This window comes from Marmota monax, unplaced genomic scaffold (assembly GCF_021218885.2).
Source record: "Marmota monax isolate L192 unplaced genomic scaffold, Marmota_monax_Labrador192_F-V1.1 WCK01_AAM20220418_F8-fsc00331, whole genome shotgun sequence".
NCBI classification, from domain to species: domain Eukaryota; kingdom Metazoa; phylum Chordata; class Mammalia; order Rodentia; family Sciuridae; genus Marmota; species Marmota monax.
The window spans coordinates 532358-545752 of NW_026694212.1; the positions used below are offsets into that span (position 1 = coordinate 532358).

Sequence of the window (13395 nt, forward strand, 5' to 3'; positions counted from 1 at the left end):
ACCAGAATCTTGTCCTGGAGAAATCAAACTTCCTCCGTTAACAGAGGAGCCTGCTCAGAACCTAGGAGGGGGAAGCATCTTCCCACTGCACTCTGGTTCAGTCATCTTAACCAGCAGAGAACCAGAAGAAGCTGGTGTATTACCAGACCACCTCCTGACCTCCCACAGAGGAGAACTGGCTGAGCACTACCAATTCTCCCATGGGGACACTGGTATAATCTATTCAAGAGCAGTGGAGAAAGAATTGTTTACCCAGACTGGCCTTGGAGACCTCTGGGCCCCAATGTGGCAATTATAACCAACTGACTGGCTCAAGATCTGCCTTGTAGTCCTCAGCTCTTTCTACCCTCACACTCTGCCAAACCAAACTGATGTATCCAGTGTGCTCAGAACACCACTTCTCCCTTGCTCATGGACTCTGTAGCCTGGGATTCCTCCCATAGTCCCTACATTGACTCCAGTCCTAATAGCTCTTCAATAAACCAAATTTCATGTCTCACTTAGAGACATCATTGTCACCACAATCCAAATGTTTTTTTCTCTGCAATTTTCATCACGTTTATGTCTCTTTTACATGTTTATGTCTCATGAATCCAATAAATATTTATTTTCTTCATGAAAAGTTTGATGCTTTAAAATCTCTTTCACACACTATATACTCAATGTATTAGTAAAACTTATTATGTTATACCCTGACATTGTCCACAACAAATTAAAAAATTAAATGTGTACCTTTATCAATTCATTCCACAATCATTGTTGAGCAATGCACCCTGGTCTAAATGCTTGATAAATAAAAATCAAGGTTCAGAATTTATCTGTAGCCATTTAAAGGCATACGTGATGCAGAGGAAACAGCTCTGCCATAACTATCTGTGTGACCTTGAAAAGCTATCTTGACATGCTTGAGCCTCATCATTAAGATGATGTTAATGTGGCTTATCCTGTACCACAGTTTGTACATTAATGATACAACATATGTGAGGTGCCTGGTGTGTGGCAGACATTCACTCAGTGGTAGTGGTATTGTTTAACAAACATTATTTTGTGCCTTCTCTTTTTTTGTGAAATAAATGAAGAAAATATGATCTCTGTCAACAGGAAGTCCACAATCTTGCAAGAGATGGACATCACCTTAAATAATTGCAAACAAAGTAATAAGTTCTAATTGTCCACTCTTATTCAAGAGAATATAAAAATAAAGGGAAGTATTTTAAAAAATAATACCATGCTGGGTTTCACTTTGTATGCAGTTAAGAAAATGCCACAAATGGTTTTCATAGTTATGAAAGAGAATTACTTTGGTAAAGTCTGGGCAAAATCTACCTAGATGAACTGCTTTTTTAAAGAAAAAAATCTAAACTGTATATGTTTCTAATGATGCACCAGGCACTATCCTAAGAATCTGCACTTGTTGCCCAATTAATCCAAATAATAATTGTGGGTGAATTATCATTCCTTTTCTACAAAAGAGGACACTGAGGCAGAGGGTTCAAGAAATATTTTCAAGTTTGCACAGCTATCATTTGCCTGTGCCAGGCTATGCACCCAGGCACGAATGAACTAAGCAGGTTTACAGTGACTTAGGTAGTGTTGATTTATTTCTGAAATATATAAATAGGGGGATCCACATGTGTGTATATGTGTGGCTATATAAGCATAAAGAAAAGTATGGAAAGATTCACATCAAACTGTTTGTGGTTACACTGCTTATTAGATGAAAGGTGTTGAATATGAGAAGGGAGTGTGTGTGATAAAACAGAAGTCTTGACTATAGTGACTCCAATTTGTAAAACAGCCACGCCACCTAGAAAGGTTATGACTGGGGCAAGTTGTTTTTCCTTTTGTTGTGGAAACCCTCAAGAACACAGAACTGTCTAACTGGGCTCTGTTTCTGTAACTGGGGTAACTGGCTTATTCTGATTGGCTAAGCCTCCCACCACCTGACTGCAATCTGTGGCTTCTGTGATTTCGCCTGCTTGCATTGGCTAAACCCCCTAACATCCCTTTTGTGGTTTTTTAGCTTAAATATGAGGCCAAACTGAAGGGAGTATATCACTCTGACTATCTCGCTTTTAGAGAGTAGAGTGTCCACCACTGGCCAGCAATAAAGGCTTAATTGGAATGGCAATGAGTAGTCTGAGAGTTATTTGAGAGTCTCAGTATCAGTATAACATGTGGAGAGTAATTGATTTTTCTTCATACAATAACGGTTTCCTTTAACACATAATTTACATTGCTTTCACACCTTACACATTTAAAGTATGAAATTTGATGTTTTTTATTACATTCCCAGAGTGTCCCTGTGGTCTCTTCTCAAAGAAATTTTTTTTTCTCATAGCAGGGATTGAACCCATGGGTGGTTAACCATTGAGACACATCCCCAGCATTTGCTAAGTTGCTGAGACTGAATTTGCAATCCTCCTGCCTCTGGAGCTGTTGAGATTACAGGTGTGCGCCACTATACCCAGTGCAGGATGTATTTTATGTTGTGCATATTAACCTTCATTGATTATGCACATTGCAAATACCTCCCAATATGTGTGTATTCTACATTTTATTTAATCCATTCATCTGTCAATAATGGATCAAAAATGGGTCACTTCCATTTTGGCTATCATAAATAATGTTATATAAATATAGATTTGATAGTTAATTTTAGAGCTGGCTGCATTAAGAATAACACAGAGAACTGGTATAACATTATTTCTGAATGTGTCTGCAAAGGTATTTCCAGGGTAGATTGGCATGTTAGACAAGGGATCAAGTAGAGAAAATCTGCTCTCATTCTTGAGCAAGCTGTGTCCAATTAGCTGGGAACCAGGCTAGAACAAAATACGAGAGAGAAGGTTTATTCTTTTCTCTTTCCTAGAACTAAAACCCCCAATTTCTCTTGCAATTAGACGTCAGAATACCAGGTTCCCCAGCCTTTGAACTCCAGGACTTTACCCTGGGGGTTGGGGGCCCAGGTTCTCAGGTCTGCAGCCTCAGATGATAGTTACAACATTGGATTCCTTGTTTTGAGGTTTTTTAGACTTGGACTGAGCCATGCTACAAGCATTCCAGGATCTCCAGCTTGCAGGTGGCCGGTGGGGCTTCTTAGCCTCCACAAATGCATGAAAAACTTCCCCTAATGCACTCACACCTCTTTTTCTCTCTGTAATACACCACACATTGGTGCTGTCTCTTTACACAGACTTAACTAATATGATGGGTTTATTTCTTTGAGAACCTGCTTTCCAAAGTATATATACCTAGAAATAAAATGGCTATATCATATGGTGTTCTATTTTTATTTACTTTTTTTAGGAAACTCTGTGATATTTTTCACAGAGATATAACATTTCACACTTTCCCCAAGAGTATGCTAGGAGTTCCAATTTCTCCACATTCTCAATAATACTTGTCATCTTTGGATATTTCTTAACAATATTCATCCTAAGGTATGAAATAAGATATCTTTATGGTTTTGATTTACATTAGCCTAATGATTATGGATTTGAACAACTTTTTGTATGCTTAATGGCCTTTTTATGTCCTTGGCACATTTTTAAATTGGGTTACTTTGGTTTTTGTTGAATTGTAGGTTGTCATTATATATTACGGATAGTAACTATTATCAGATATGTGGTTTGAAAATACTTCCTACAAATGTTGATTTTGTCTTTGGTTTTAATTTTGACGAGGTCCCTATTTTTACTTTTATATCCTATGCTTTTGGGTCATATCCATGAAACCATTTACAAATGTAATGTCATGAAGCATTTCTCTAGGTTTTCTGAAAAGAGTTTTATAGTTTTCCAATTTATGTTTAAGTATTTCATATATTTTAAGTTATTTTGTACATATGGCATAATTTAAGGACCTGAATTCATTCTTTGTCATGCAGATATCCAGTTTTTCAGAACTGTTATGTTGAAGAGACTATCCTTTCTCCATTGTATCCATTTGGGCATACTGTTGACCTCTCCTACCTCCATTCTTCCTAACCTTAGTCTTTCTCTATTACAAGTTTGTTCACAGAAAACAGAACTGACAACATGTTAAACTAAATGTTATATTTAGACCCAGAAGTCTGGGTGCAAACTTCACCCGACATTTGCTATGTGTGCTTGAATATGTTACTTAAACCCATTGATCCTTAGCTTCATTGTGATTAAGCCAGGAAATAGCAAAATATCGATATAAAACGAATAATTTTTACAATGCTGTTATAGAAATAATGACAATTTATGCAAAATAAATTTGCAAATAGTAAGCAAATATTATTAATGATAATTATTGGAATAAAACATGACTAAACCAAACTAAAATTCAAGAAGACTGCAAAAGGTTGTTAATAAACATATCTACACTTTTTTAAATGAAACTCATTTAGTACATGGAATGAAATAATCGTGATGGAAATGTGGTTCTGCCATGCAGATAGACATGTGGAAAACTGGAAGAGAGAACAATGTAGAAGTAATCTTTCACATACAATTGAAATTGTATTTAGGAGTCTTTTCCTTTGATTGTTGTTATTTATTGAATAACTTTTATAAATAAATGTTATTTTTCTACATAAATTTCTTTTGCCTGCTGAAGTACCACAAGTATATTTTATAATTTGATTTTTTTTTCCTTTTAGGTCATTATTTGTGTACTCATTTCTTCTTTATTCTCTTCTATCTTACATGGAAAATTTCATCTCCATGACACCAAGCAGCATGACTGAGATTCTTGGTGAGGCTGACACAATGTTCTTCTCTCCCTTTATTCAGTGATGAACAATCAATATTGCATCTTTCTTCAATGGGTAATTGACACCAGGTCTGAAATTTACATGCCCCATGAAGTAGTTCATTAAACATTATTTACTCCAAGTATCATAGAAACGGATCCACTGTAAAGGGACACTTATGATAGACCCTGAGATATGAATGAATATGGCCAGAGTCACAAATAACTAAAAAATCAGACTGAACTCATATTATGGTTTGGATGTGAGGTGTCCCCCAAAGCATGTGTGTGAGACAATGCGAGGTTTGCAGGTAAAATGATTGGGTTATAGACTTAACCTAACGGGTGAACTAATCCATGATAGGATTAACTCTATGGTGACTGGGAGCAGGTGGGGTGTGCCAGGAGGAAATGGTTCATTTGGGGGTTTGGCTATGGGGTATATATTTTATATCTGGAGAGTGCAGTGTCTCTCTCTCTCTCTCTCTCTCTCTCTCTCTCTCTCTCTCTCTCTCTCTCCTTCCTGATCATCATGTGAGATGCTTCCCTCTGCCACACTCTTCCACCATGATGTACTGCCTCACCTCAAGTTCTGAGGAATGGAACCAGCTGTCTAAGGATTGAGACCTCTAAAACTGTGAGCCCCTAAACAAATTTTCATCCCCTAAACTTGTTCTTGACAGATCCTTTTAGTCACAGCAGCAATAATTCTAACTAAAAAAACTAATGTCCTCTTCCTTTATCATATTTCGATCTCTATACCACCATATTGGTATCCGCTGGAACAATGTGGTCATTCTGAACTGATCCTTTCCTGACTCTCAGACATGCCAAGAACCCAACCTCATTCTGCATAAGTGGTCAAGATGCACCCTATTCCCATCTTATTCCCTTAGAAAGTGGAGATACAAATCAGCACTTACTCCCCACTGCACAGTGATCATAGCAAGTAAACATCTCAAGAGATCTCCCCTTCAAACTTCCAAACAAGGAAAACAATAAAAACCCTGGGACCAACTGAGAACTGTTTTCTATACACTAAGCAACTCAGTGAGAGCCTGTCTCTAAATAAAACACAAAATAGGGCTGAGGGCGTGGCTCAGTGGCCAAGTGCCCATGAGTTCAATTCTTGGTACCCCACACACCCCCCAAAAAATCTAACTCTCAAAAATGTAGCATTGTTATTCTCTCTTGGTCTCTTTTGTTCTTTTCTTTGGTCTATTAGGTATCTTGCTCCATATTGCCAAGTTTTTTAATGACCACCATAGGAAGAGGATGGGCCATAGTCAGAAAGCTGGTGACAAGAAATGTTACTACTAACTCCCATTTCTTCTTTTATCCTGAGCTTCTGCCTCTCCCCAGTACCTTCCACAGAGCTCCCTTCACATCCTTGTTCCTTAGGGATATAGATCAAAGGATTGAGCATGGGAATGATTACAGTGTAAAAAAGGGCAACAAACTTTCCCTTACTCTCAGAGTAACTGCCCAGAGGTTGAAGGTAGGTGTACATGCCTGAGCCATAAAACAGACAAACCACAAAGAGATGGGACCCACATGTCCCAAAAGCCTTTCTGCGTCCAGCCATTGACTTGATCCTCAGCACTGCCTGAGCAATGTGTGCATAGGAGCCTAGAATCAATGCTGCAGGAATAACAATGATTATGACTCAGGCCACAAACATCTTGGCCTCTGTGCCTCCTGTATCCTCACAAGCCAACTTCTGGAGTACAAGCATCTCACAGAAGAAGTGGTTCAGGTAATGGAGGCCACAGAGAGGCATGGCCATCATGAGGCTTGTCTGAATCAGAGAGTTCGTGAGGCCTCCCACCCAGGCAGCAATAGCCAGGGACTGGCAGAGAAGGGGGTTCATGATGGTTGTGTAGTGGAGTGGACGACACACAGCAGCATAGCGGTCAAAGGCCATCACCACCAGGAGCACACACTCAGTTCCACCCAGGGAGAGGTAGATGAAGAGCTGAGCCACACACCCTCCATAGCTGATGGTCCTGTCAAGTCCAGAAAGATTGATCAGCAGCTGGGGCACAGTGCTGGTGGTATAGCAGAGGTCCAGGAAGGAGAGGTGGCAGAGGAAGAAGTACATGGGCGTGTGCAGTCGAGGATCCAATCGTGAGAGAATGATGATGGTGGTGTTGCCAAAGAGGGTTAGGGAGTAGAAAATCGAAATATAGATAAAAAGGATGAGTTCCAGTTGAGGCCAATCTGAGAAGCCCACCAAAATGAAGCCCTCTCCAAAACTGGTGTTGAAACTTCCCATATCCTTTTACCTGCACGAATAACAGAAGACAATATAATGCCTCCTATGAAGAACTTGAATTAAAGCATTACTTTACAATTATCCCTTAGTATTCCAACACCATGTTTTTCATTTTCTATTTCACTATTTAGTCCAGCTATGCTCACTCTTCTATTTTTATTCTTATCTTATTCCTCCTCATTACATTGAGATTAGGACAAAATGAAGCAATGTGAAAATTCCTTTTAAAATCTAATATGTCGGTCTGGGATTGTGGCTTAGCATTAGAGTGCTTGCCTAGCATGTGCAGGACCCTGGGTTCGATCCTTAGCACCACATAAAAATAAAGATAAAATAAATGTATTCTGTCCAACTACAACTAAAAAATAAACATTAAAAAAATGTAACATGTGCCGGAGTGGTGGTGCGTGCCTATAATCCCAGGGGCTTAGAAGTCTGAGACAAGAAGATTGTGAGTTTAAAGCCAGCTTCAGCAATGGTGAGGTACTAAGCAACTCAGTGAGTCCTGTCTCTAAATAAAACACAAAATAGGGCTGGGTTGTGGCTCAGTGGTGAAGTGCCCCTGAGTTCAATTCCTGATACCCCACATACCCCCCCCCAAAAAAAACTAACATGCAAAAATGTAGCATTGCTATTTTCTGTTGTTCCCTTTGCCCTTTTCCTTGGTCTACTAGGTATCTTATTTCATATTTCCTTTTAATGACCACCACAGTAAAGAGCCTTAGAATGTGAATTAGGTCTTTACTGATCAATTCTATGAAATATCTATGAAAATTAAATAATGTAGTGCATTCTGCAAGTTACAATAAAAACAGCTATTCTCAATTTTAATAGTCTTAATGCTCCATCACTAATATTGGAGTTCCGTGCAATTGGGTCTGCTTAATTTTTTTCATCCTTATATCCCTATCCCAGGGCAATGCCTGGGAAATAGAAGGCTCTCAGCAACCATTTTTAATTAATTAATGAATGCATCCCCCACCCTGACACTGTTCCTTGTGAACATAATTTTCCCAGAAATATTTGTTTCCTGTGCAACAGCAAACATTAATATACCCACAGTTTCTTAATTTTTAAGCATTCCTGTTCTGTGAATTCATGGTTTTTATAGTGTCAGAGAGATGTGTTTAATATATTTGAAATTGAGCAGATGCTTATCACAATAATTATTGCAATAAATAAGAAAAACATAATCCAAAAGAATTTTAACGTAATGAAACCTGGAAGTTTAAAAAATAAATGGAGACTTTAATAAACAAAATAATGATATATATTGAATTGGGAGAATTGAACTTCCGAATCTCAGTAGGACAAATGTAGAATGGAGGATATGAAACCTGCAAACTTAACAGTCATTTGCAAAAAGTGAAGGACAACCCAAATAGCAAAAGCAATTCTTAGAAAGTAAAATTGGTATCATACTTTCTGTTTTCATTCTTTATTGCAAAGCAAATTTGGTACTGGCAAACACACACACACACACACACACACACACACACACACTCAGCATGGTGAGAAACCCCTGTAATCCCAGCAACTCTGGTGAATGAGGGAAGCAAGTTGTGAATTCAAAGCCAGCCTCAAGAACTTAGTGAGACTCTGTCTCAAAATCTGAAAGTATAAAGAGCTGACAATGTAATGAGTTCAATCCCATTCCTGAGTTCAATCCCCTGTACTACATAGAGACCAGTGAAACATAAGACAGGACCCAGATATAAATACTAACATGTATGGTTAATTTTTCACCAAAGGAACAAGAAGCAACTATGAAGACAGGATACTCTCTTCCATAAATGGCTGGGGAAAATGAACTTAAATATCAAAAGAATCAAATTGGACTGTGTCTTTACCATATACAAAAATTACTCACATTGGCTATGACAAGGATATCCTGCCATTTGCTATGACATGAATGAAACTGGGATCACTATGTAAGTAAGGGAAATAAGCCAGAAGCAAAAATAAAAATTTCATGAAATCATTTACATGTGTGTTGTAAAAGTCAAGTATACAGACATAGTAATTAAAACACGGTTGCCTGGAATGAGATGAGGGAGCAAATGTGGGGTAGAAAATACTTAAAATAAAAAAATCTAGAGATATAATGACAACATGAAGAATATAGGTAATAAAGGTGTACTAGATATGTGATTTGGGTAAAATGAGTAGACTAGCTTCTCTTGCAATGTAAACAAAGAAAATGAGAAATTGTGTGATGGTGTACAGTTTAATTTGCTTCATGAGAGTAACTATTTTACTAATATTTATCATACATGATAAAATTTATTTTTAAATGAAATAAGAAAAACATGCAAGGCAAAGATGAATTGGAGAGTAGTGAAGCAAAACCTCAATATAAAAGTCAACAGAGCCTGTATTAGTCAGCTTTTCATCAGGATGACCAAAATTCCTAACATAGACAACTTGGAGGACAAAAGATTTATTTGGGCTTACAGAGGTTTCAGAGGTTTAAGTCCATGGTCAGCTGACTCCACTGCTCTGGGCCTCAGTTGAGGCAGAACATCTTGGAGGAAGGACCTGGTGGAAGAAAGCTGCTCAGCTCATGGAAGCCAGAAGCAGAGAGAGAGAGAGAGAGAGAGAGAGAGAGAGAAGGGGCCAAATACTAATAGAGTCCACAAGGGCAAGCCACCATGACATCCTTCCTCCAACCATGCCCCACCTGCCTGCAATTTCCACCACCTCCCAGTAGACTCTTCAAATTATTCAAATTATTAATCCATCTAGTACATTAATCCACTGATGAGGTTACAGCCATCAGGGTCAATCACTTCCTAAAGGCCCAACTCGGGATAATTATTGCTTTTCCTACACCCTTTTAAACTCTTCGATGCATGACTCTTCTGTACAAAATCTCAAACCAAAAACTTGTCTAATGAAGCCCTGCCTCATTTCCTCATGCCAATTCTCTTGTCCGTTTATTTCTGTCTGCTCCTCACATTCATCTTTACGTGTCCTGCATTCCTTGAGTCATCATGTCTGCATCTTTAACTGAAGAACGCACAGTCTACCTACCTAACTACAGGTTAACAAATTCTTCTGAAAAGAATAAGATGAATATGCAAATGAATTATACCAAAAATTCAGTCCTTTTTAATGTGTCTTTAACATTCCCTTCTCTATTGGCTCTTTCTCAACAAAGTAATGTATGAGCAAGTCTCTTCCATTTGAACATATTTCCTTTCGCCCTATGTCCCCTTTTATCTTTCTTCCTCTTCATAGATTACTTTACTGAAAGAGTCATCTCCACTCAGTGTTTCCACAACTTCCCTCCCACTCAGTCCTCAACCCACTTCTATATGGATTCTGTCCTCTCCACACTGTACAGTAAAACACAGTAGGCATTTTCAGTACTCTTCCTGGTCAAGAATTCTACATGTTGACTACTGTTCATTCTACACAAAACCTCTTCCCTTATCTTCCTGGACATCTTCCTCCTTCCTTGGTTATTTCTCAGTCTTTGGTGTGCTCCTCTTTCTCTGTACATCTCTTTCACAATAGGTTTCTCCTCAGGGTTCCACCCAAAACACCCTTCTCTTACCCTTCTAAAGACCCTTACTAGAAAATGCCATTCATTCCATAATTTGCATAATTCAAAAAGTCACCGTGTAGGTAACACTCCCAAACATTCAGACTTCCATAATCCATCTGTACTAATTACACCTTTTCATTTTATGTATTTCTAATGCTTTGACATTTGGGGATCTGACTGACCATGCACAGACTACCCCTTTCAGAGATAACAATTCCTAAAGATAGTAAAAGAATTTCTTGAAAGCAGACCTGGCATGTGAAAACCAATCCAGAGCTCAATTCCAAGTTCCCCTTTATTCGGCTTCAATGAGGCTCTCACACTTTGGGCCATTATGCACCCATCTTGAACAGCTGAAGGTCAGTTATCAGACAACTCTTTATATCCCAGAGAGTGCTAAGAATATTCAAACTCACCAGTTTAAGCCTGCTTACCCTTACCTGCTTTGTCCCATACTGAAAATACTTTGTGCTTCTCCAAAAGCCAAAATTAGGAAGAACTAGTGAAATTTCTAAGAAAGCAACATAAAGAAAACTTGGAAAAAGTGAAGCACACTAAACATACAGTCCCTGGACAGGAAGTGACATTCTGGTCACTTGAAAGTTTCCTCTTATTCAGAGGCTGGAAAATGTTTCAGCACTACCTGGATTATAAATTGGATGCTATCAATCATCACACAAAACCCTGATAGTCTATATTTTCCTACTCTTAAGTTATCTTTTTAAAATTTAGGGGGCTGGTGTGGTGGTTCAGGGGTAGAGCACTCGCCTAGCAAGTGTGAGGCACTGAGTTCAACCCTCAGAACCACATAAAAATAAATAAAAGGCATTGTGTCCATCTATAACAAATATAAAATTTTAAATTAACTCTTACTCCTATTCCCATTACACCAAGCATTTTTGACATTTGCATATCTGATATTGTTGATTGTCTGCATTATAAAGATCAGCAATTATCTGTGTTCACCTGTTTTTGTGCCTCATACAGAATCTGGGTCTGTGCACAATCTCTGTAAATAATAAACTCTCCTTTTTTGCAATGCTGAGAATCAGACTCGTGAATATCGCCTACATTCTAGGCAAGTATTTTTCTACTCAGCTAACCCCTGGTCAATAATAAACTTCTTCAGATGAAAAATCATGTACTATATCCTTCTAATTTACTAATTTAAGGATATTATCTGATTATAATAGACCCACATTAGAAAAAAAAACATTTAATCTTCTCTATATAAAGCAGAATATTCTAAAAAAAAACTCTTTACTATAAGATTACCTTCATCCATCCTTCAATTTGAATTGATCTTTCCTTTCTCCAGTTATGATTGAACATGAAGATCTCCTATTAGTTTTCAGAGGTTTAAACTCACTACAAAAACTAGTCCTTCTCCCCATTCTCCATCACAATTTGCACTTCTACAGACATATTTCTCATCCAACTTCATCATGCTCACACTAGTTAACACACAATCTCCTTCAATCACTGAGTATGTATGGCAATCATCAAGACTCTTCTATTAAATCCTCCATAATAACACACTAATGTTTTCCAGTGTAGAACCAAAAAACCACAGCTGGGGTCCAGTCAGCTGATTGACATTCAAAGGCTGAATTTAACAAATATCTTTTAAAATTCTGACTCCCCAGACAGCATTGACTCTAAATATGATAGATTCTCTCCAACTTCCAGGATTCTCTCCAACCTTTCTTGATTAAATTTCAATAATTCTAACAATGTCTTGGTTCTTGGTCTCCTGGTTTTGATGTCTACACTTTACATGGTAGAGCAATGGCATCATAGGATTTGAGTTTTGGAAGAGACTGTGAAGCCAGAATTGCACCCCAAGTCAGTTCACACCCAGGGATCTATCAAAGAAAACTCTTCCGTTTACCTCTCTTGATTCAACTGCCTTCAAGATGATGTGAGACCCATCTCACACTGTGGCATCTAGAGATGAGAAAGATGTGTTCCTTTTTGGTCCTCACTTCATCTGTGGGTGAGTGTTTACACCAGAATCTTGTCCTGGAGAAATCAAACTTCCTCCCTCAACAGAGGAGCCTGCTAAGGCTCAGAACCTAGGAGCGGGAAGCATCTTCCCAGTGCACTCTGGTACAGTCACCTTAACCAGCAGAGAACCAGAAGAAGCTGGTGTATTACCAGACCACCTCCTGACCTCCCACAGAGGAGAACTGGCTGAGCACTACCAATTCTCCCATGGGAATACTGGCACAATCTATTCAAGAGCAGTGGAGAAAGAATTGTTTACCCAGATTGGCCTTGGAGACCTCTGGGCCCCAATGTGGCAATTATAACCAACTGACTGGCTCAAGATCTGCCATGCAGTCCTCAGCTCTTTCTACCCTCACACTCTGCCCAAACCAAACTGATGTATCCAGTGTGCTCAGAACACCATTTCTCCCTTGCTCATCATGGATTCTGTAGCCTGGGAATCCTCCCATATTTTCTGACTCCAATCCTACCAGCCCTTCAAACAAACAAAGTTCTGTGTCTCACTTGATGTTACCACGGTCTAAATAATACAAATGTCTTCTCTCTCTGGAATTCCATCTAGTGTTCATATCTCCTTTATATGTATCATAGATAAATATAAGAATACTTATCATGGATAAATATCATGGATAAAAACTTCTTCGTGAAAGCTTGATGCTTTAAAATCTCTCACACACACTATATTCAATATACTAATAATCCTTATTTTGTTGTACCCCAACATTGTCCACAATGAATAAAAAATTAAATGTGTTCCTTTATCAGTTCATTCCACAAATATTATTGAGCAATGCACACTGGTTAAATGCTTGAGAAACAAAAATCAAGCTTCAGTATT

The 13395-nt window shown here is 38.4% G+C and overlaps 1 pseudogene; it reads right to left on the reverse strand.

Annotated features, from left to right (window-relative positions):
- Positions 1 to 4486: 4486 nt before the first annotated feature.
- Positions 4487 to 13395, reverse strand: LOC131425019 (olfactory receptor 2Y1B-like; annotated as a pseudogene).